The 23,029-nt window shown below is 39.0% G+C and overlaps 1 long non-coding RNA gene across 1 annotated transcript; it reads left to right on the top strand.

The window, feature by feature from the left end:
• The first annotated feature begins 17,734 nt into the window (after positions 1–17,734).
• Positions 17,735–20,600, top strand: LOC136206720 (uncharacterized). The gene is made up of 6 exons (XR_010676400.1): positions 17,735–18,077; positions 18,164–18,231; positions 18,319–18,371; positions 18,507–18,586; positions 19,351–19,479; positions 20,071–20,600. It is a non-coding gene; the product is annotated as an uncharacterized lncRNA (long non-coding RNA).
• The last annotated feature ends 2,429 nt before the right edge of the window (positions 20,601–23,029 follow it).

The raw sequence follows: 23,029 nt of genomic DNA, 5'->3' as shown, positions 1-23,029 counted from the left end.
CAACCCCAATGGTTACTGACACTGTCCTTTGTGCTGACGAAAAAGGTAAGTCTGTAGACTGCAAATTATATCGAGGTATGATAGGCTCTCTACTTTATCTTACTGCTAGTAGACCTGACATTCAGTACTCAGTATGTTATTGCGCAAGATATCAAGCTGACCCCAGGGAATCTCACTTAATAGCTGTAAAAAGAATTTTCAGATATTTGCAGAGCTCAGTTAATGCAGGTTTATAGTATCCAAATACAAGTGACTTCACACTGATTGGATATACTGATGCTGACTATGGGCGAGATAAGCTAGAATGAAAAAGCACTTCAGGAGGATGTCATTTCCTAGGAAGCTGTTTGGTTTCGTGGTTTAGCAAAAAGCAGTCATCAGTGGCCTTGTCTACAACTGAAGCTGAGTACGTTGCTGCTGGAAGCTGTGTGGCCCAAGTCCTATGGATTAAGCAACAGCTTGAGGATTATGGTGTCAGAACAGAAATAATAGAAGTCAAATGTGGCAATAAGAGTTCCATTGACTTATCTAAGAATCCAATCCAACACAGCAGGATGAAGTATGTCAGCATAAGGCATCACATCATCAGAGATCATGTACTCAAGGGTGAGATCAAACTGACCTACGTATCAACAAATGAACAGCTTGCAGATATCTTTACGAAGCCCTTGGCTCGTGAGCAATTTAACATATTAAGGGAAGCTATTGGTATGTCTAATCCTTTTCAATAATTCTATGTGCTAAATTGAATGTTGAGTGATTACCGTGCTGAGTGATTTGTGATAATTTAGTAACTGCTGCATGCTGAGTTAAAAATGACATGAAATCACCCTAAGCTGAGTAGACATACATGCTGAGTGATTTTCCTAAGCTGAGTTACTAAGTCCACAAACAACTATCCTACGTAAAACTGACTACTCAGAATCACAAACGTTTGATATTTTTAATGCTGAGTAAAACCCATTTAAAACATTAAATGCTAGCACACACATTTATAGCCACCTAGGATAACGTAAGCAATAATGAGAAAACCCATGCGCCGAACGTGTCATAAATGCCAGAATCTCTGTCGGTTGATAATCTCGAGGTTAAACGGCTAGTTCAACAAATAGGATCAATTAGCACCTCTATAAATAGTGGAAGTATCCCCACTTATCACTCTTTACACTCGAAATCCTTGGCATTCAAATCTTTCTCTCTGAATCCCAAAATCCTCTCAAAGAATTCATAATCATGACGAAATCCCAAAATCCTTCCGGTGGTGGTAACAACGACGACCACACCGACGCAAACCCTAAGTCTCCTCCTCAACAAGGTCAGCATGACCAAACTCCAAATAAGAACCCTAAAACTGACCTCACAACCTCTTCAAAGAAGATGAAGAAGGACAAGCAGCCGAATGAGAAATTCTTCGTTAAGGTGTACCCAAGTGTCAAGAATCATGAGGTTCTCAGATGTCGATGGTTCTCTCCAAGCTTCATAACACATGAGCAACCATTCTGTGAATGGATTGCGAAAAACGAATGGGCTGGACTCTTTTCGCTTACTGGAAGAACCTATCCTAGGTTAGTACGTGAATTTTACTCTAACCTCTGTGTTGATGGAAGTGATGCTGACCATCTAGTAACTCACGTTAAAGGTAAGAAGCTCACCATTACCCCTTCTTATCTCTTAACCTTACTAAACCTTCCAAACACCGGAACGGAATTCAGGACCACTAAGGAAAAGCTTGACCACACTGTATCATTTTGTAAACCAGAAAGTCACAAAGGGGAAATACCCAGTACATGTATGGGTCAAAACCAAAAGATGGCTCATTATCTCCTCACTAACTTCATCTTCCCTAAAATCAACTCAGCATCATCAGCTTCAAACTTCGAGCAGTGCTTCATTTGGCACATGCTGACATACAGCCCTCTCAATATGCACGTATTTCTGGTAGGAGCACTTCAACGGAGTACTATCAAGCTCAGGCTGGGTTCCCTTATAACCAGAATCCTCGAAGATCATTAAATCGACTTGATAAATGAAACAGAAACTGTGGGAACCGAAATCACAGCTGCCTTGCTATTTGGGTTAGTATATGACCAACCTATCAAGCCCAAGAAGGGAAAATGGGTCATCGAGGAAGCTCAGGAGGAAGCTCAGGGGGAAGCTCAGGAGGAAGCTGATGATGAGCAACCTCAGGAAGAAAATATCGCTGTAGCCGAAGCTGCTGTCCAAACCAAGCGAGAAAAGAAATGCAAAGCAATCCAAACCAGCTCAAAGGATGTTGATGCTGTCCCCAAGAAAATTCGGGTTGTCTCAAAGGGGAAGAAAATTGAAGCTGATCAGGGTAAGTCAGCAGAGAAGAGAAAGAGGCAAGATGAGCCTGATGAACTGGAAAGTGAGGAAACCCCTCTGAAGAAGAAGAAGATGTTGGAAATTAAGGCTAAGGTATAACAGCGGAAATATAAAAATTTTAGCCTATTTCCTTTTAACCATAGGATCCGTTAATCGTTATTTCATATAAAGAGGGATAAGAAGGAATACCTTTCGATGAACAATCTACCGTTGTTAAAGAAGCGCCCACAATTCTTCTCCGAGATTCCAACCACAAAGTATAACACGGTGAGGTTAAGATGGAATCAACCCTTATGAGATGCAACCAAATTAGATTGCCTCTAATTAACCAACACAAGATCAAAGAGAAAAGGAGATGAATGAGATTAATCAATTGACGGAAGCCGTATGAATTCTTATCCACGAACTAGGGGATGCGAATTCACTTTCTCTCTCTTAATGTAGGTTTCGAAAATCACAATAAGGGGAGGGGGATTGGCTTAGTCGAAATTCTCATAAGGAGGGGGTATATATAGTCACTTGTATCTAAACCCTAGTTAGATAGGAATAGGTTACTTAATAGGAATTCCATTCGGAATAGGATTCCTAATTATTATCTTATAATATATCAAATACATTTAGAATAATAATAAATAACCTAATTGGATAATAATAGGAGTATATTAATCTAATTAAAACTCCTAACTTAATTATCTCTTAATTAATTTAATTCACAAATCTAATCAAAGTAGGATTAATGGAATTAAAATAATTCCTTATTTACTATATATAAATTTCGGCCCCCCTCTATATAAATGGGCCTTACTGGGCTCATTTGGGCTTCCATCTATTAATGACATCCATCTCTCTTTTGGTTCCAAGTCTTATGTGTGATCCATTAGGTTCTTACTACTTCTGGCCGTATGCAACTATTAAATTAATTTCTTTAAGAATTATATTTAATCCTTGCATAACGGAATGATGTACTGAGTATGTTATTGGCAAGTCTGTAATCATTCCCCCAGAGTCTGTTAAGAAGACAGGTTGATTCTGTCGTTAACCCTTCCGTATTAGTTACAGTATAATTCGATCCTTTATCAACTACATCCTTGAACTGAATCTTATGACTATGGGTGATGTCAAGTCACATATAGCGAGACGTTCATTTTACTTGTATAGGCCGAGTCAACTCAAATAGATAGGTTAAGTGAAATCTGTATTTCTACTCTTAAGCTATCACCTTGCAAGGATTTAGAGTCGAGTCTTCCACAAGCGATCCTTGGATGTATCTCCCATTAATCGGGAGTGATAAATGCTCAATCCAATGTATAACTACCCTGACATTACCTCCTGTGACACCCAACCTTTGCAGTTCACACCCCAGAGTCATCTCTGTTAAGGATCGTGGGACCACAGGATCAAAGTCTCACATTCAGTAATTCAGGATGACCAATTAACATTCCTTTGAGTCTGAGGATTAGTTATACCTATTAATACCAATGAGATGAACAGGTGACAAGGATGAATCTACCCATCCTGTTATCTCAAATCGAATCCCCAATCCTAATGAACGACGTTTCATCGGATCTATGTAACTGTCCAGATATCTATATATATGAAGCTTGCGAGATCAGCTTTCTGTCGGACAGAAGACATTGTTACATACAAGTCTCAACAGTGATATATCAATCCTAAACATATCACTTGACTTGGGGTGGTTTTAAGTTTATTAGTTTATTATAAAGTTTTGTCTCACTTCATGCTTGTATGAACACTTTATAATCACTTTTAAACAAACTTACAGATTTCCTTTTATTAGACTTTATTTAGTGCTTAAAAGGGATTGCCTTTATATAGTTATAAAACATATATCTCATTAAAACAAATGATATAAAGAACAATTCATTTACATCAAGTTTGTATCCTGCAACAATTGTCTATAGGACACTAAACCCCAACAGAAGAGAACTTCCGAGCTGAGTCCAGTTGAAGCTGTCCCTCTTGGTTTTGCAATTCCTAATGATTCTCACTTCATAAGAAGCCAAGAGATTGAACTTGAGCAAATTCCTGCTGATCAAGAAGTAGAAGAACTAAGTAACAATGAAGGTCAGCATGATACTGATGAGGATGTTGAGCAACATCAAGAAACTCATGTTGAGGAAGAACAAACAGGGAATGTTGAGCAAGTTGAAAGTCCAGCTGTACAGAAAGAGACAGTTGATGCTGAGCTCCCAGAGCAAGAAATGGTCATGGAAGGACTCAATACTGATCTCAGAGCAGAATCATCTCTTGATTCCATTCCTGCTGACCCGTTTCCTCCAAAGACCAAAAAATTGAAAAGGCTTAAAAAGAAGGCCTACAGATCTCCAATTATTAACCTCCTGAATGATTCACCTTTGAGGGATGAAATCACTGATCTTACGGATACTAAGTTTAAGTTCTTCTCATCGCATCTTGAGCCCTCTACACAGGAAAAGCAAGCCTCTGTTACTCATACTGAGCAACATGCCAAGACTCCAGATAATCCAAACCAAGTCGAGCAAGAGCTCGAGGTCCTAGCTGCTCAAGGAGACAAGCAAGTTAAGGAAAATCCTGCTCAACCTGAGGTGCCTCTTCCTGCACCAACTCAAGTCCATATTGAGCAGGTCAATATCTCTGTGGATCCACCTCCTCCCTATCATATTTCCCAGAATATTGAGCAGTCAGTTCCTGCTGCTAATCAAAGTCCAGTTGCTACCTGTTGGTCCCTAGTAATTAGTTCCAAGGGGGGGATAGGAACTAATGTAACTTTTTCGCTTTTAATTATGCTGACTTAATGTTATTTTAAGAGTTTGATAGCTCAGCGTGTTGGTCAGCACGACCGATTGATTTGTCAGGCAGTTTTAGTTCTATGCTGACTAAGACTGCTTGACTTGAGAGTTGGGAATTGACACTTGAAAGGTCAGCTTCCAACTCAGCACTCAGATTTACTCAGTTTCAGTTTTAACAATTTATAAGCTGAGTAAATTTCACAAGCAACACATGCACATATATATATATATTGAGAGAAAGAGTTTAGAAGTTACTCAGCACGACTTATCCTGGTTCGGCCTCTCTGCCTACGTCCAGTCCCTAGTTCCTCCTGGGATTTTCAATCCAATACTGAGCTCTTTCAAGGTAGAGCACAAACCCTTTACAAGGCTGTGAGTATGCAAGAGTACGTCCTCTATTCGTCTACTCAGCTCCTACTAAGTACTACAACCCAGCACTTAGATTTTTCTACCACTGAATACTTACAACCAAGTACTCAGCTCAACACTCTCAATATTCCTATTGATTACACACTTGTTCTTTTTCAAGTAAAGAACACCTTAGATGATTACAAAACAATCAATCTAGCATTTACACAGAGAATAGAAACGTTGGTGTAAGATCTTTTTGTATTTGAGTGCTTTGAAGATTTTCTCTCTTGTATTTTTCTTTTGATACTTCGGCATGATCTAAGGTTCTTGATTGTCCTTTTATAGATGGAAATCTGCAGATGGATCATTTGAATTGTTTTAGCCGTTAACACCAAAATGGCTCTTTTAGGGAACATCTTCTGGTCAGCTTCAGACTGTTCCGTCATTCCCTTCCTCTGTTTTCTTCAGGCGTCAGGTTTTGTCTTCTTGCATCAGACTTGTCTTTTTGTGCCAGTTGTCTTTTACCAATAATCCATTGACCCATGTTTCTTGGAATTAGTATTCTGTGTATTTTTGAGGCTTCAATTATTGGTGCAGAAGATTGGCAGACTTTGTCCATTAGTGAACGGATCCTTCATGCTGTCCTGACTGTCACTCAGCTTCATTCGTTATTCTTCGAATGTTCAACTTCCATGCTGAGTTCCTTCTTAGTCAGCTCCGTTCTGTTTATTCAATTCTGAAAGAGTCTTCTAATTTAGTCAGCTTCGTTCTGGCAACTCTGAAGAAGACTTCTGAGACTGAGTTCTACTCCACTCAGCTTTTATTCTTTCATGCTGAGTTCCATTCCACTCAGCTTGGCTTATGCTGACTTTTGTCCTGTTTAACTTTATATGTATTTTTGCACTCAATATTAAACAAACACATTAGTACAATTAAATCAAAGCATTTAAATTTAATTGCCTCTTAATTATGGATGATTTTGTCAAATCAAAATCTTGTGGAAAGGTGTTTCAACAAACTCCCCCATTTTGATGTTGGCAAAATACATAATTATGGAACTCAGTTATAAGTTACCCCATGATTGATTTATTTTTGAAATAACTCCCCCGTAAGGGTTGCACATATTGTCTTAACTTAATTCTAAACCTTCCAAGATTTAATTGAATTAACCTTAAGACATTTGTGTATACTGACTTAGTTTAATGTTAGATTCTTCAAGATCTGAGCTAATTGGATTTAAGTCGGCTTTCAAAAATATTAGAAGTATGTTGTTACTCAGTTTGTTACATAAGTATTTTAGTGTTAATGTATACTGAGTATGTTTTACTTCTTAATTTGTTTGTTCAATTTTATCGACCAGATTGAGGAAATAGTACTTGACATAGTTTAAGCAAAAAAACAAAAACATATGAGCATATGAGGAAGGAAGGATTCTATACTAAGTTCTAAACATTGACTAGACTATATCTAGTTCTTCTTCTTCTTTTCCTTCAGAGGGTCAGCTTGATCAGCTTGATATACTCCTTTGCCTTTATCCTTACTTCCTGAGGCATTACCTGCAAGCTTACTTCCTGAGGCATTACCTACAAGCTGAGTTCCGTCTTGGCTTGTCTCCCCCGTTTTGCCATCATCGGGTTTATAAAGGAAGGTTTCATTTCGAGCTGCATTGGAGAGATAATGGGAGTAGCGCTGGAGCCTCTTAGTGCTTTCACCCAAGCCATCAATTACAGGGACACTGTCATCTTGGACATGCCGAGGAACCCGGAGGGAGCTGCTGATCATGCTAAGTAGGCATTCATGTGATTTGCTAAGCCAGGTGAGCGAGCTGGTGATCTGAGCAAAAGATTGGTGGTACATCTTTAGCAAGGCAGAGTCATAAAACATGCGCTGAGCATTGTTGATGCGCATTGCCTTCATAATTGCTTGGGAAAAGCTCAAGAGTTGACTGTTTGTGACTAGATCAACATCCATTTGTGCTTTGTTGATGTTGAGTAAACTGACTGCTTCACTCAGTTGGTCAATTGTACACTGAGAGGAGGAGGAGACTAACTCACGTGTACAAGTCAGTTCAGCATGGAGCTTGGTAAAGCATTCTTGTAACTCAGCAAGGGAAGCATACTCAGGATTGCCAGTTGCGCTTGATGTGGTCAGTTCTGCAGTCAACTTAGCAAAATATTCTTGAAGCTCAGTGGAAGTTGCATACCCTGGATTAACTTCCGACGACTGTTGGATTTTGCCGTCAAGCGAGTTCAGATGGTTCACCATTGTGAGTACCAATTCAGTCAGCTTTGCTATTTGGTCTTGGCTTGGTTGCTGAGTTTGAATAGTGGTTATAATACTTACTAGATCCTTGAGTCCTCTTAGTTCATTGAGAAGCTGAGTGATGCCAGATAGGTGGGAGGACTCAGCATGAGATGATCTAGTAGCATCAGCTTGAGAAGGGTTCAAATCTTGAAGCAAGGACTGAGCAGAGGCAATGATTCGTCGTCCTGACTCAGTAGCATTCAAGTATTGGAATTTGGCAGCATTTGTCTCAGAGGCTAGAATTGAGCTTAATGGTGGAGGAGTTGGCTGTTTGCCAGATTGATCACCTTGATTGGTGACTGGATTTTGAGGCAGATTAGCTTCAGGAGCTGAGTTGTCAGCATGCTGAGTTGGAGGTGGAGTTTGGTTAGTCATGTTGACCTGCTCATCTTGAGTGGGTGAAGTTGAAGCAGGATTTGTTCCATCTTGAGTAGTTTTTGGATTCTCCGGAGTCTTGGCTTGTTCCTCAATATGAGTAACAGAGGCTTGGTTTTGCGCAAGATCCGTTGGAGGAGACTCAGGCTCAGCATCATGAGAGAAATATTTGAACTGAATTTTAGAGAGTTCAGCATCAATATCTTGAGGAGGGGAATCATCCAGAAGATCAATTTGCTTTTGTGCTTTCTTCTTGAGTCGCTTGAACCTTGTTTCTTTAGGAGGAGATGGGTCAGCATGAATATCCTCCTCATCAGTATCAACTGTCTCCTCTACCACAGTTGGATTTTCATGTTGCTCAATGTGATCCTCAACAGCAACATTTTCTTCTTCCTCAACTCTTTGCTCAGCATCACCCTGAGGTTGCTCAACATCAGCAGGTTCTTCCTGCTCAGTATGGACGTCTTCCTCAACAAAAGTTTCTTTCTCAGCTTCCCTTTCTTGGTCAGTTCCATGACCTTTGGAAGATACAGCCCAATCTAGGGGATCAGCTTCAACTGTCTTTAAGGTATTAACCTTCTTCCTTTTCATTAAGGGGGATTCCGGGGTTCCCTCTTCTTCATCCTCAGGCTCTTCTGGCCTTTTTCTCTTCTCTGCCAACTCAGCTTTCTCCTTAGCCTGGTCAGCTTTAACTTTTTCTTGAGACACTAGTCTCACTTTCTTTGGGACAACATTGATGTCTTTGGAACATGTTTCAATGGATTTTCTCTTCTTCTGCTTCTTTTCCTTAGGGGACTCAGCACGAGCCTCCACTTCTTTCTCAGGCTCAACTTCTTGCTCAGCTTCATCAGTTTCCTCAGCATCTTCAACTTCTTCATATCCTTTCAAAGGCTGATTGTATAACAATCCAACCAGCAGAGCTGCTGTGATCTCACTTCCCAAGGTATCAGTTTCATTTATGGTCTCGATCTGTTTATCCTCCAAAATCTTAGTGATTAGAGAGCCCAATCGAAGTTTCTTACCTCCTCGTTGAAGAGCTCCAACTAGAAAGACTGGAAGGTTGAGAGGAGTGTAGGTCAGCATGTGCCATATGAAGCACTGCTCAAAGTTGGAAGGAGATGAGGCTGAGTTGAGTTTGGGGAATATGAAGTTGGTCAGTATGTAGTGTGCCATCTTCTGGTCTTGCCCCATACACGTGCTGGGTATTTCTCCCTTGTGATTCTTGGGTTTACAGAACCCCTTGATCTTGTCAAGATTTTCCTTTGGTACCTTCTCTTTTATTGTCCTAAATTCTATTCCTTCGTCTGGTAAATTTAGCAAAGTAGCTAGATAGGCAGGGGTTATGGTGATATTCTGACTTTTGACTGTAGTCTCCAAATAGTCAGCATCCTCTTCATCAACAAACATGTTGGAATAAAATTCTCTGACCAGTCTAGGGTATGTTTTTCTGACGAGTGAGAAGAGACCGGTCCATTTGTTCTTCTCGATCCAGTCACAGAACAGTTTCTCATAAGTGACGAATCCTGGAGAGAACCATCTGCATTTCAGAACCTCCAAGTTGTTGACCTTCTTATGGATCTTGACCATGTTCCTTTCTACTAGTTTAGATGAACCGGTGGGGTCAGCTTGAGTGGGTTTGCCAGATGTTTGGCCAAGCTGAGTGGTGATGTTAGGGATTTCGTTTTTACCGAAAGCCATTGTTACAGATGAAGGTTTTAAGGTTTAGAGAGAGAGAAGAATTCGATTTCAGAAGATTTTAAGCGTAAAGAGTAATGAGTGGGGATCCTTCCACTACTTATAGAGTTTTGAGTCATTAATGAACTAGCCGTTTTCATCTTGGGACTTTAATCGACAAAGATTCTGCCATTTATGACAGGTTCGGCGCATGGGTATTCATTATTACTTGCGTTTTTCTAGGTATGATTTGTTACACGTGTCATTGTTTATCGGTGCAAGTGGGCTTTTACTCAGTTTGCCAGGATATGAATTGTTTATGATACTGAGTATTTAATTCTACGTAGATGGATTTTCTATCTCTTAGTAACTCAACATACGTTAATCACACAGCATGTGCATCTACTCAGCATAAGGTGATTACTCAATATGTCTATCTACTCAGCACAGAATATTTACTCAAAATTTATATCTACTTAGCATAGACTATTAAGCTCAATGTGCAGTAGTTACAGATTGATATCAGTCAGCATGATAATCACTCAACATTTATTCAAATACTTAGAATTATTGAAGAGGATTAGACATACCGATAGCTTCCCTTAGTATGTTAAATTGCTCACGAGCCAAAGGCTTGGTGAAGATATCTACAAGCTGTTCATTTGTTGGCACATAGGTTAGCTTGATCTCACCCTTTAGTACGTGATCTCTGATGGAGTGATGCCTTATGCTGACATGCTTTATCCTGCTGTGTTGGATAGGATTCTTGGATAGATCAATGGCACTCTTGTTGTCACATTTGATCTCTATTGTCTCAGTTCTTACTCCATAATCCTCAAGCTGTTGCTTTATCCATAGGACTTGAGCTACACAGCTTCCAGCAGCAATGTACTCAGCTTCAGTTGTAGACAGAGCAACTGATGACTGCTTCTTGCTGAACCAAGATACTAGACAGCTTCCAAGGAAATGGCATCCTCCTGAAGTACTCTTACGTTTTAGCTTATCCCGTCCATAGTCAGCATCAGTGTATCCTATGAGTGTGAAGTCATTTGAGGCTGGATACCACAAACCTGCATCAACTGAGCTCTGCAAATATCTAAAAATTCTTTTTACAGCGATTAAGTGAGATTCCCTTGGGTCAGCTTGATATCTTACACAATAACATACTGAGTACTGTATATCAGGTCTACTAGCAGTGAGATAAAGTAAGGAGCCTATCATACCTCGATAAAGTTTACTATCTATTGACTTACTTTTCTCATCTTTGTATAGGACAGTATCAGTACCCATAGGGGTTGATATGGGCTTACAATCTTCCATATCAAATTTCTTTAACATCTCCTTGGTGTACTTGGACTCACTAATGAAGATGCTGTTCTTACCTTGCTTGATCTGAAGTCCAAGGAAGAAGCTGAGTTCTCCCATCATAGACATTTCGAACTCAGTCTGCATCTGTTTGCTAAACTCTTGACACAAGGATTCGTCAGTAGCACCAAATATTATGTCATCTACATAGATTTGTGCAAGTAGGGTATGTTGACCCTTTTTCTTAATGAACAAGGTTGTGTCAGCTTTTCCTCTGACATAATTCCTGGTCAGTAGGAAGTTGGTCAACCTTTCATACCAAGCTCTTGGAGCTTGCTTCAGGCCATATAAGGCCTTCTTAAGTTTATAAACGTGGTTTGGAAATTTTGGATCTTCAAAACCGGGAGGTTGATTAACATATACCTCTTCGTTTATAAAACCATTAAGAAATGCACTTTTAACATCCATTTGATACAGTTTAAAGTTTATGAAACTAGCATATGCACACAATATATGTATAGCTTCTAAACCTAGCAACTGGTGCAAAGGTTTCACCATAATCAATGCCCTCTTGCTGACTATAGCCTTGGGCTACAAGTCGAGCTTTGTTCCTGATTACATTTCCATGCTCATCTAGTTTGTTTCTAAAAACCCACTTAGTTCCTATGGATTTTTTATTCCTAGGTTTAGGTACTAAATCTCATACCTCATTTCTCGTGAATTGGTCAAGCTCCTCTTGCATAGCATTGATCCAATACTCATCATGCTCAGCATCAGCAAAGTTCTTTGGTTCATGGACTGATACGAAAGCAACGTTGCTAAGGAATTTCCTAAGCTGGTCTCTAGTCATTACTTTGTTGTTGGCATCGTCAAGGATGGACTTTTCTGAATGTCCTCTTGGAATTTTTATCTCCTTGGGTAATGTTGAGTTGTTTGGAACAGGTGTTTCTACAATCTCTGCAGAGACAAATTAGTCAGCAAAGGTAATTTCAGTTTCGATTTTACCTTTGGTCAGCTCTTGTGCTGATGGCTCAGCACCTCCACTTTGGTCAGTATGAGCTGAGTTCAGCTCGTCCTCCATGGGTTGAGTTGTCTTACCTGCAGGGTCAGTTTCATCGAAATCTACATGGACTGACTCTTCTACAACTTGGGTTCTTTTATTATAAATTCTATATGCTTTGCTGTTTGTTGAGTACCCTAAAAAGATTGCTTCGTCAGCTTTGGCATCAAACTTTGCCAAATTATCCTTAGTGTTGAGTATAAAACATTTACACCCAAAGGCGCGAAAGTATCCAATATTGGGCTTTCGTCCTTTCCAAAGTTCATAAGGAGTTTTCTTTAATATAGGTCTTACCAAGGCCCTATTCAATATGTAACATACTGTATTGACAGCTTCTCCCCAAAAATACTTTGGAAGCCTATTTTCACTCAGCATTGTCCTAGCAATTTCTACTATTGTCCTATTCTTCCTTTCAACAACTCCATTCTGTTGAGGAGTTCTAGGGGCAGAGAAATTGTGGTCAATACCATTAGTTTCACAGAATTCATCAAACAATTGGTTTTTGAATTCTCCACCATTATCACTTCTAATGTGAGCTACTCTTAGGTCTTTGTCATTTTCAAGCTTTTTGACTAATGTGGTGAACATCTCAAATGTCTCATCTTTGCTACTCAGCAAGATGACCCAAGTATACCTAGAGAAATCATCCACAATAACTAAGGAAAATTTCTTACCTCCCATGCCGAGTGGCTGGATAGGTCCGAAAAGATCCAAATGTAGTAATTCCAATGGTCTTTTGGTTGAGACAACATTTTTGCTATGAAAAGACTTTTTGGTTTGTTTACCTTGTTGACAAGCATTACAAAGTTGATCTTTTTCGTACTTTAATTTGGACAATCCCTCAACTAATTGCTTTCTAGCTAGTTTGGCAAGGAGGTCCATGCTGACATGCCCAAGTCTCCTATGCCATAGCCAGGAGTTGTCCTCTTTAGACACCAAGCATATACTTTTTGAAAATTGTTTTTCCAAACTCAACATGTAAACATTTTCTACACGAGGGGCTGTTAAAATCAAATCATTTGTTTTTCCCTCGAGTATTTGACACTTAGTATCATCAAATATAACCTTCCTTCCACTCTTGCAAAGCTGAGCTACGCTTAGAAGATTATATTTGAGACCTTTAACTAAGGAGACTGACTCAATTTTAGGGTTACCTCCGATAGTTCCTGAGCCAACTATCTTGCCCTTCTTGTTGTCTCCAAAGCTTACACTACCTCCTCGTTTAAGCTCTAGTGTGATGAACTGAGTTTCATCACCTGTCATGTGTCTTGAGCATGCGCTGTCTATATACCAAAGTTTTGATTTCTCCACGCATGTCAAGCTGACCTGCATTTTAAACTATTCGTTTTTAGGTACCCAATTCTTTTTGGGTCCTTTCTTGTTAGCGTAAACAAGTGCAAAGTCATATTTCAACTTGTGACGACATACTTTTATAGTGTGCCCAGGCTTACCACAGAAGTCACAAAAAGGTACCCTTTGAGGGTTGTACTGAGTATGGTCAGCATTGTTGTGTTGGGCGTGCCAGCATACTTTTGTGGAATGCCCTTTTCTTCCGCAGAAGTCACATTGGACAATCCGCTTGTTATGCCAACACACATCTTTTGTGTGCCCCCTTTTTCCACAACACTCACATTGAGTGAATTGCTTATGCTGACTAGTACTTGCGTACTCAGCATGAGGTTTATTTCTACTTGAGCCTTTCACTTGACTCTGTAAGGTTGTGACATCCTTTCTAAGTTTCTTTGATTCAGATTGAACCTCAGTGACAAACTTATGCAAGATTTGCATGTTGGTATGTAAATCTGAGTTGTCCTGGAGGAGATATCGGAGGTCACTCATCTTGACCTCTTCAATCTCGTCACATCGCCTGCTGAGTGCCTTAATCTTTTTGTTACACTTCTTAGTGTTGGTCCCTGGTAATTAGTTCCAAGGGGGGGGGGGTTAGGAACTAATATAACTTTTTCGCGTTTTAATTAAGCTGACTGGAAGTTATTTTGAGAGTTTATTAACTCAGCTTTTGGTCAGCTTGGTGAGATATGTTTCAAGACAGCTTTAGTCAGATGTTGACTAAAGTTGTTTTCTTGTGAGTTGAGAATTGACACTCTTGGAGGTCAGCTTCTAACTCAGCACCACTTACTTACTCAAGGTCAGCTTAGGCAATTTATATGCTGATTAAATATAGCAAACAACACATGCAATATAAGAGAGAGTTCAGAGATTACTCAGTATCACTTATCCTGGTTCGGCCTCTCTGCCTACGTCCAGTCCCCAGAATCCTCCGGGCTTTTTGAATCCAATACTGAGCTCTTTAACGGTAGAGCACAAACCAATTACAAGGCAGTTGAATATGCAAGAGTACCTTCCTCTATTCGTCTACTCAACTCCTACTAAGTGCTACAACTCAGCACCTAGATTTCTCTATCACTGAATGCTTACAACCAAGCACTCAGCTTCACACTCTCAATATTCCTATTGATCACTGATAGGGGTAAAAAAACCCTATCTTTGGGTACGGTTTTAGGACGGTTTTTAGGTTTATTTGGCTAATAAGCGAGCAATTCTCGCATTTAAATGCTTTTGTGTGAGTTAGTTAGAAATTGGAAACATTCTATTTACTTTTCGTCGTTTAGGCTCGTTTTGTGATCAATTTAGGCAAATACGGCCGAAATAACATGCATATTAGAATTCCGTTATCTTTTGAAGCTAATTGGTCCGTCAAAAGTCGCACCAAACGAAGCGTTTGCTCAAAATAAGCGATTGACGGATCATTTTGGCTTTTGGACTAATGTTTTCTGGAGTTTTTATGCGTGTGCAGGTGTAAGTTCGGACGAAAAAGGGTTTGGAAGTCATCCGGCACGGATCGAGCGCGCTTCGGGCGAAAACGCTCGGCGAGCAGGGCCCCCCGGGCCATTTCTGCTCACCGAGCAGGCCTCTGGAGGCCTGCTCGCCGAGCAGGAGCCTACTCGCCGAGCAGGCCACCAGGCGCCTGCTCGGCGAGCAGGGGCTGCTCGTCGCAATCCTGCTCGGCGAGCAGCCTTTCCTGCTCGGCGAGCAGACCTGCGGGAATTGGTCAAAAAGACCAATTCCGCCCCCACAAAGCCACGTTCGGCTCCACATCTTCCTACACCAACAAGGACACGAAATTAGGTCAAAACGAGACCCGAGACGCGGCTATAAATAGGAATTTCCAATTGTAAATTAGATATCTTTTGTTTTTGTAATTTTCTTATCTTCCACCTCGAGAAATCCTCTCCACCTCCTCCAAAAACCTTCAACCCTCCATTGAAGACGCCTCCGAAGCTCCATTCACCGAGGATTGCTCGAGCTCCATCCTTAAGTCCTAGGAAGACGCCTGCATTGGTTGACAGGTTCCCTGAAAGGGATTTTTCTTCTTTTATAACTTGTTTATCCTATGATACATGCTATGAATCTTAGGCTTATTGTAACTTCGTGACAATGTTCTCCATCTTTGATTAATATAATAGTTTTGTTTCTTCAATTGTTTTAATGCTTTGAATCTTTGTCTTACGCTTTGTTTGATTGGTTTAACTCATTCGATAATCCCAAAATCAAGTTGGCACATATTACGAGCTGAATCTGACCTAGTCAGTACCTATAGGATTGACGACCCTATAGAAGATTAAGCCCAAATTACTGAGCCTTAGAGCTAGTTTCGGCCTTACAAGGGAATCACGAACTAGGAACTTTAGGAGGATAGGTCGGGTTAATCGCCTCGAACACAAGTGACTTAGGTTTTAATTCAATTGTTTAAACAATCTATTTCCATTATCATCGTATCCCTCCATGATCCTTTAGATAATTGCATTGACAAAAGATCACTTAGGAGTAGTTTAACTTAATTAGGGGTAGAGTAATTTAGTTAGGGTTAGAATAACTTAGTCAGAATTAGATAATCTAGTTAGGATTAGTGCAATCCAACCTAGGAGTAGATTAATTAAACAAAACCAACTCAAACCCCTTAAGCCTAGATAACATCCGAGACTTAGTAATTCGATACTTGCAGAAATAAATCCTGTGGACGATAACCTGGACTTAAACCCAGAAATTTATTACTTGATAACGACGGGGTACACTTATCCCTTAGTGAGTTCCCATCTCTAACCCAGGTGGGGACGCATCAATCACAAACTTGTTCTTTTTATGCTAAAGAACACTTTAGATGATTATACAACAATCAATCTAGCATTTACACAGAGAATGAAAAGTTGGTGTAAGATCTTTTTGTATTTGAGTGCTTTCAAGATTTTCTCTCCTTGTATTTTTCTCTTAATGTTTCAGTAATGATCCAAGGTTCTTCATTGTCCTTTTATAGAAGGAAATTGCAGATTTGGATCATTTGAATTGTTGTTACCATTAACACCAAAACGGCTCTTTTGGGAAACAATTTCTGGTCAGCTTCAGACTGTTCCGCCATTCCCTTTCTCTGTTTTCTTCAGGCGTCAGGTTTGTCTTCTTGAGTCTGGCTTGTCTTTTTGTGCCAGTTGTCTTTTACCAATAATCCAATGACCCATGTCTCTTGGAATTAGTCTTTTGTGTGTCTTCGAGGTTCCAATTATTGGTGCAGAAGGTTGGCAGACTTTGTCCTTTAGTGAATGGATCCTTCATGTTGTCCTGACTGTCATTCAGCTTTCTTTATCGCGAACTGTTATATATTTTCGATGTGGCTCTCGCTCTACTGGTTTATTAATGGTGATGGACAGTCCCTTTAGGGAGACAAATCCTATGGGTTTTTGAGTCACCACCAATCAGTTGGACGGTCTGATTGGACACCGATTTGATTCCGAATCGACCCATTCGGGTAAGCTCGGATAAGGTAATGGTCTGCGGTGATTCTAAGCTCGGTTTCCGGTTACGTGTAGGGAAGAGACGTAATCTCACCCTACCCCGCCCGATAAATCGGTACTGTTGTAATTCTAAATGTTTGCTCTATGTGCTTATGTCTATGATTGCTTTGAAATGTTGTTAATCGTATCAATTCAAGCCTTTGACGATACTCGTAAGGTTATGGTCATACGACCGTAATAGGATCGTTATCCAACGATCAAAATTGGTAAAGAAACCCGTAGATTATTTTTATTTTATTGATTAATTATAGTTTAAAATATTAACATATTTTTAAAGATATTAATAGTATATAATTAATTAATTATTTATCTTTTATTTATTTAGATCACTATTCAGTGACCGATATAATGCGGTGGCATCATAACCACTATACAACGGTTAAAACCCGATTGATTGCAAACTGTTATATTTATTAAATAAAAAATAGTTATTGTTAAAACTTAAATTAAAGATGAATTAATCTAACCTTAATTTACAACAATATATAATGTAGATTAAATAAAACTAAATTAAAAGTTAGTAAAATTAAAACTAAAATGGAAGAAAGTTGATATATATACCAGTACACATCATATGAAGCGAAGTGGAGTCGAGCCCATTTAAATTGATAAGTACCCAGGGTCCATTTAAGTGAAATGGAGGGCATATAGGTCATATTATTAGAGTTTTTAATTTGGATGTTAGGGCTTGTTTGCACATATCCATGTGCAGCCGCACTCATCCTCTCCTGATCTTCTTCTCCTTCAGAAACGCAGTCATGATCGGGCCTCCTGTCACCGTCGACGGCCGCCATTCGCAACCTCCATTCTGCTCCGTTTACTAACCTTCTGCTCTGTTCTGTCTTGTTTCCGTCTCGTCTTGGCCCGCCGTTCGCTGATGCTTGAGTTCCGATTCGAGTCCGCCGTTTGTCCGAGCTGCTCATTTTGATCCACCGCGGCGGCAGCTCCACCGACGACAGGGGTAACCGGAGACGAGCGGGTCTGCATCTCGGCGCTCTTCTAATTCTTCAGGTACCAGTTCCGTGGTTTTTGGTTTAGAAACCTTACTCGTTTTTGGTTGCTTACTAAGGCCCGGTGTTTTTCTTTGCATTTTTCAGTGAACTGGTTTCGGCTAAAGGCGATTCTGGTAATCGGAGTTGAGCGAAGCGTTTCCGTATTTCTTCAGGTACCAGTTTCGCGATCTTAGTTTTTTTGTATAGGAATTTTATTTGTTTTTTTTACTAAAGCCTACTGTTTGTTCTTTGCATTTTAGCTCGACTGTGGGCGAACTGGAATAGCTTCCGATTTAAAGGCCCTTCTGAACCTGTGAGATTTCATCCCTGCAGCTAAACTTCTGGTCTTTTTTTCATTTACTTAGCTGCTTGTTAACTCATGTTTGGGGTTAATACTTTTTATTCGGATTTACAGTCATTCTATTCTAAACCTTGCTCATTTTTGTAGCCCGGAACACTTGCTATATCAAACAGATACTGGACAACCTCGACACATCCAGTGAGGGCAAGATGAGCAAAAGGAAAAAGGTAATCAATCCTATCTAGCTGATTTCAATAGTTAGTGCTAGCATATATATTTGTTGGGATTATGGCTGAAAATGCAATACATGTACTGAACTGGAAAGAGTAAAAATAGTTTCAGGATGAAACATTGAATTGAGTTAGATTGGTATTCTTTAACAACCTATTTCAAAAACAAAAATGATATATTTATTGAAAAAGTTTCTGTTGTTTTTGTAACTTCAGACATTTTCAGCTCCCTTTTAGATGTTCCTTTTTCGTTTTACCATTTTTGAAACCTTGTTAGCTGTGTGCGTTTCCATTTTTATTGCTGTTATGTTTTGTTTTATTTCCAGAAACTCATTTTTGATTATACATTCACAACTTCATTAAAAGGTAAGGATTAGTAAATCAAAAAAAGTCTAAACAAGTTCCATTTTGCCTCTGTTTTATTTTTCATGGATCTGATACGTATAAAAAGGTTTTGATTCCATTTTATTTTATCTACTTCTCATTGTTTTGTGTCAACTATCTTGTTATTTAGTTGTTTATTTCAACGTAAATGTTATCTTTAAGTATAAGGTTCCTGTATGCTAGGGAGAAAGAGCTACACAGCTCCATCTCCAGATACGCCTCTTAAGTAACCATCCGGTCACTTCAGGATGCACTAAGAACTTGTATTAAAAGGGCTCCCTTATTTTTACCCTACTGTATCTTTTCTGGTCTAGATATTTATTTTCTTAGAGGTATATGTACATGATTATGATTCTTCAGTTTATTGTGTTTTACAGGGTCCTATGGATTGGGCATTTGGACTATCTTTTGGCTGAAATTTATTCAACTGGAAAGGGCATTGTTGAGGTTGAAAGGGCTGAAATTGAAGGATTCTTATCAAATTTGGGTTCTACCTTTCTAGACAGGTACATACAGTAGGTTTTCTCTTACAATTTGTGCTACTGCTTGGTATTCTTGCTGGTTGGAGCCTTAAATGGGGAGTAGTTATCTAGTAGATCACATTTTACACTACATGGAAAGAAAAGAAAAGGCTACATTCTTTCTAATCCTATGATTGTTTAAGACCTCACTAGAACTCCGAACAGATAAATGGGTGGGGGTTGTTGAGGCTTTAAATTGAGCAATGTGCAAAATAATAAAGCTTTTAAATAAGAATCATGGTAGTAAACTAAAACATTTGACATATACTGAAACTAAAAGATAGGGACATAAACTTGCAATAGAAAGTTGTATTGTATTACCAACCTTACAAAGTAGGATTGATTTTGAGCCTGGAAATCCTTAGTTAGAATGCTCCTTGATTACAGATAGATTTTTACAGCCAAGAACCCTCCCTATTACAAGTTTAGTAGATGTTCCCTCTCATTTTCTTGCCTTTTTTGTTTTTTCTTGCTCTTTTCTTGCTGATTTTTGCTTCCTTTTTAGGTTTTCCTTTTTTCTGCTCTCTAATGTTTTTTTTTTGCCCCCTTTTTTATGCTCAACTCCTCTATTTATAGATGCTCAAAGACACAACTGGGATTGTCTTTTGCTGGAGCCTCCTGCTGCATTTTGTCCACTGTGGTAGTGGCTGGTTTCAAGGTGCTGCATTGACTGCCCAAATTTGGCTCCTTCTTCTTTTGGATTCAAGTCCAGCAATCAGACTTGTCTTCTTCTTCTTTCTGAATGCAGTGGCTGGTTTCAAGACCAATCAGACTTGTCTTCTTGTTCTTTCTGAATGCAGTGGCTGGTTTCAAAGTGCAGTGCATTTGTCCATTGTGACAATGCCTATTTTCAAGATTGAAGGCTGTGGTGAACTTGTCTTTTCCCCTTTTGAATATATGAATTAACTGTAGTAAACTTGTCATTTTCTCCCTTTTTGAATCCCTGGATTAAATATGAGGTTGACCTTATTGTATGTATTTTTCTCACTTGCTTGTAATGGTTGAATTTGGGTTTAGGAATCTGTAAAATGAAAATCTAAATTAGCACTTGTCAAATGTAAACCTTATTTTCCTTAATAAGAGCATTTTATTCTATTTTCTCCAAACTCTTATCTCATCTAATGATTTAGATATGAATTATTAATTTATTTTTCCATTACTTAAATCTGAAATCTGGGAATTACTTATATTCTAAATATAAGGTATGATTAAAAATTATCTTTAAAGCTATTTTAAAACTATATGAATAGCTCAACAATTAATTTGTAATCATGACTCATATTTAAAGTACAAGCATTTTCTAATATGATTTCATAATTAATAAGCTTGGAGAAATAATCTAACCATTTAGATATAAATTGAGTTTAACTAATAAATTTGAAATATAACCACTCCAAAAATCATATATAGAATGCAACAGATTATATCTCAAATATAATTTACAACCAGAAAAGTATTTTATTCCAATGAATCATATTTCAAATATAATTTGATAATTATATCGAGATATAAAGAATCAGTAGAAAATATAATTTCTCAATAAATTATACTTGTAATAAAAGTTTCCCTTTTTAATATGATTCATGAATTTGTTAAAATTCCAAATATAATCAGTTAAAGTTAAAAAAAAAAAACCGGACAAAAATGGGTATCTACACTTCGGATGTTCAACTTCTAAGCTGAGTTCATTCTTGGTCAGCTCCGTTCTATGTAAACGCTTCTGAGGAAGTCTTCAATTTTAGTAAGCTTCGTTTTGCTTCTGAGTCCTACTCCACTCAGCTTACATTCTGTCATGCTGAGTTCCGTTCTACTCAGCTTTGCTTGTGCTGACTTTTGTCCTGTCTTTACTTTATATATATTTTTGCACTCAATATTGAACAAACACATTAGTACAATTAAATCAAAGCATTTAAATTTAATTGCCTCTTAATCATGGATGATTTTGTCAAATCAAAATCTAGTGGAAAGGTGTTTCAACAAACTCCCCCATTTTGATGTTGGCAAAATACATAATTATGAAACTCAGTTATAAGTTACCCCATGATTGATATTTTTGAAATGACTCCCCCGTAAGGGTTGCACATATTGTCTTAACTTAATTCTAAACCTTCCAATGTTTAATTGAATTAGTTTTAAGACATTTGTGTATGCTGACTTAGTTAAATATTTTTCTTTTAATTTTAAGTCAGCTTTTAAGTATGTTGTTACTCAGTTTATTACCTGGGTGTTATTGTAACTGAGTATTCTTTACTTCTTAATTTGTTTGTTCAATTTTATCGACCAGTTTGAGGAAATTGTACTCGCCATAGATTTAAGCAAAAAGATAAAGCTAAACAATAAAGCTAACTAGAACATATAAATGTTTCTATGCAAGTTCTAAACAAACAACATTTACTAGACTACATCTAGTTCTACTTCTTCTTTTTCTGAGTCGGGTGATCAGCTTGAGCAATTCCTTTGCCTGTCTCTTTACTCCCTCAAGCATTACCTGCAGGCTGAGTTCCTCCTTGACTTGTCTCCCCCGTTTTGCCATCATCGGGTTTGTAGAGGAAGGTTTCATTCCGAGCTGCAGATGAGAGATAATGGGAGTAGCGCTGAAGCCTCTTAGTGCTTTCACCCAAACCATCAATTACTGGTACACTATCATCCTGGACATGCCTAGGAACCCGAAGGGAGCTACTGATCATGCTAAGGAGGCATTCATGGGATTTGCTCAGCCAGGTGAGCGAGCTGGTGATCTGACCAAAAGATTGATGGTATAGCTTGAGCAAGGCAGAATCATAGAACATGCGCTGGGCATTGTTGATGCGCATTGCCTTCATGATAGCTTGTGAAAAGCTCATGAGTTCACTGTTGGAGACTGGATCAACATCCATCTGTGCTCTGTCGATGTGGAGTAGTCTGATCGCTTCACTTAGTTGGTACACTGAGAAGAGGAGGATACTAAGTCACGTGTACTGGTCAGCTCAGCATTCAGCTTGGTAAAGCAGTCTTGCAACTCAGCAGAGGTAGCAGACTCAGGATTGGCAGTTGCGCTAGAGGTGGTCAGTTCCGCTATTAGCTTAGCAAAATAGCTTTGAAGCTCAGTGGAAGTGGCATACCCTGGATTGACTTCTGACAGTTGGTGAATTTTGCCTTCAAGTGAATTCATATGGGTTGCCATTGTCAGCATCAGTTTAGTCAGTTTGGCTATCTGGCCTTGATTGGGTTGCTGAGTTTGAATCGTAGTTATGGTACTGACCATATCTTTCAATCCTCTGAGTTCATTTAGAAGCTGAGTAATACCTGATAGTTGGGTGGACTCAGCTTGAGTGGATTGGTGTGCATCAGCTTGAGTAGAGTTTAAATCTTGAAGCAAGGACTGAGCAGAAGCGATGACACGGCGTCCTGACTCAGTAGCATTCAAGTATGCAAATTGAGCAGCATTAGGCTCAGAGGCTGGTATTAAGCTTGATGGTGGTGGAGGAGGTGGCTCTTTGCCAGATTGAGTACCTTGATTGGTAACGGGACTTTGATGGATTTCTGGAGCTGAATT

Source organism: Euphorbia lathyris, chromosome 9 (genome assembly GCF_963576675.1).
Source record: "Euphorbia lathyris chromosome 9, ddEupLath1.1, whole genome shotgun sequence".
Classification (NCBI taxonomy): Eukaryota; Viridiplantae; Streptophyta; class Magnoliopsida; order Malpighiales; family Euphorbiaceae; genus Euphorbia; species Euphorbia lathyris.
This window is presented reverse-complemented; position numbering and strand designations above follow the sequence as displayed.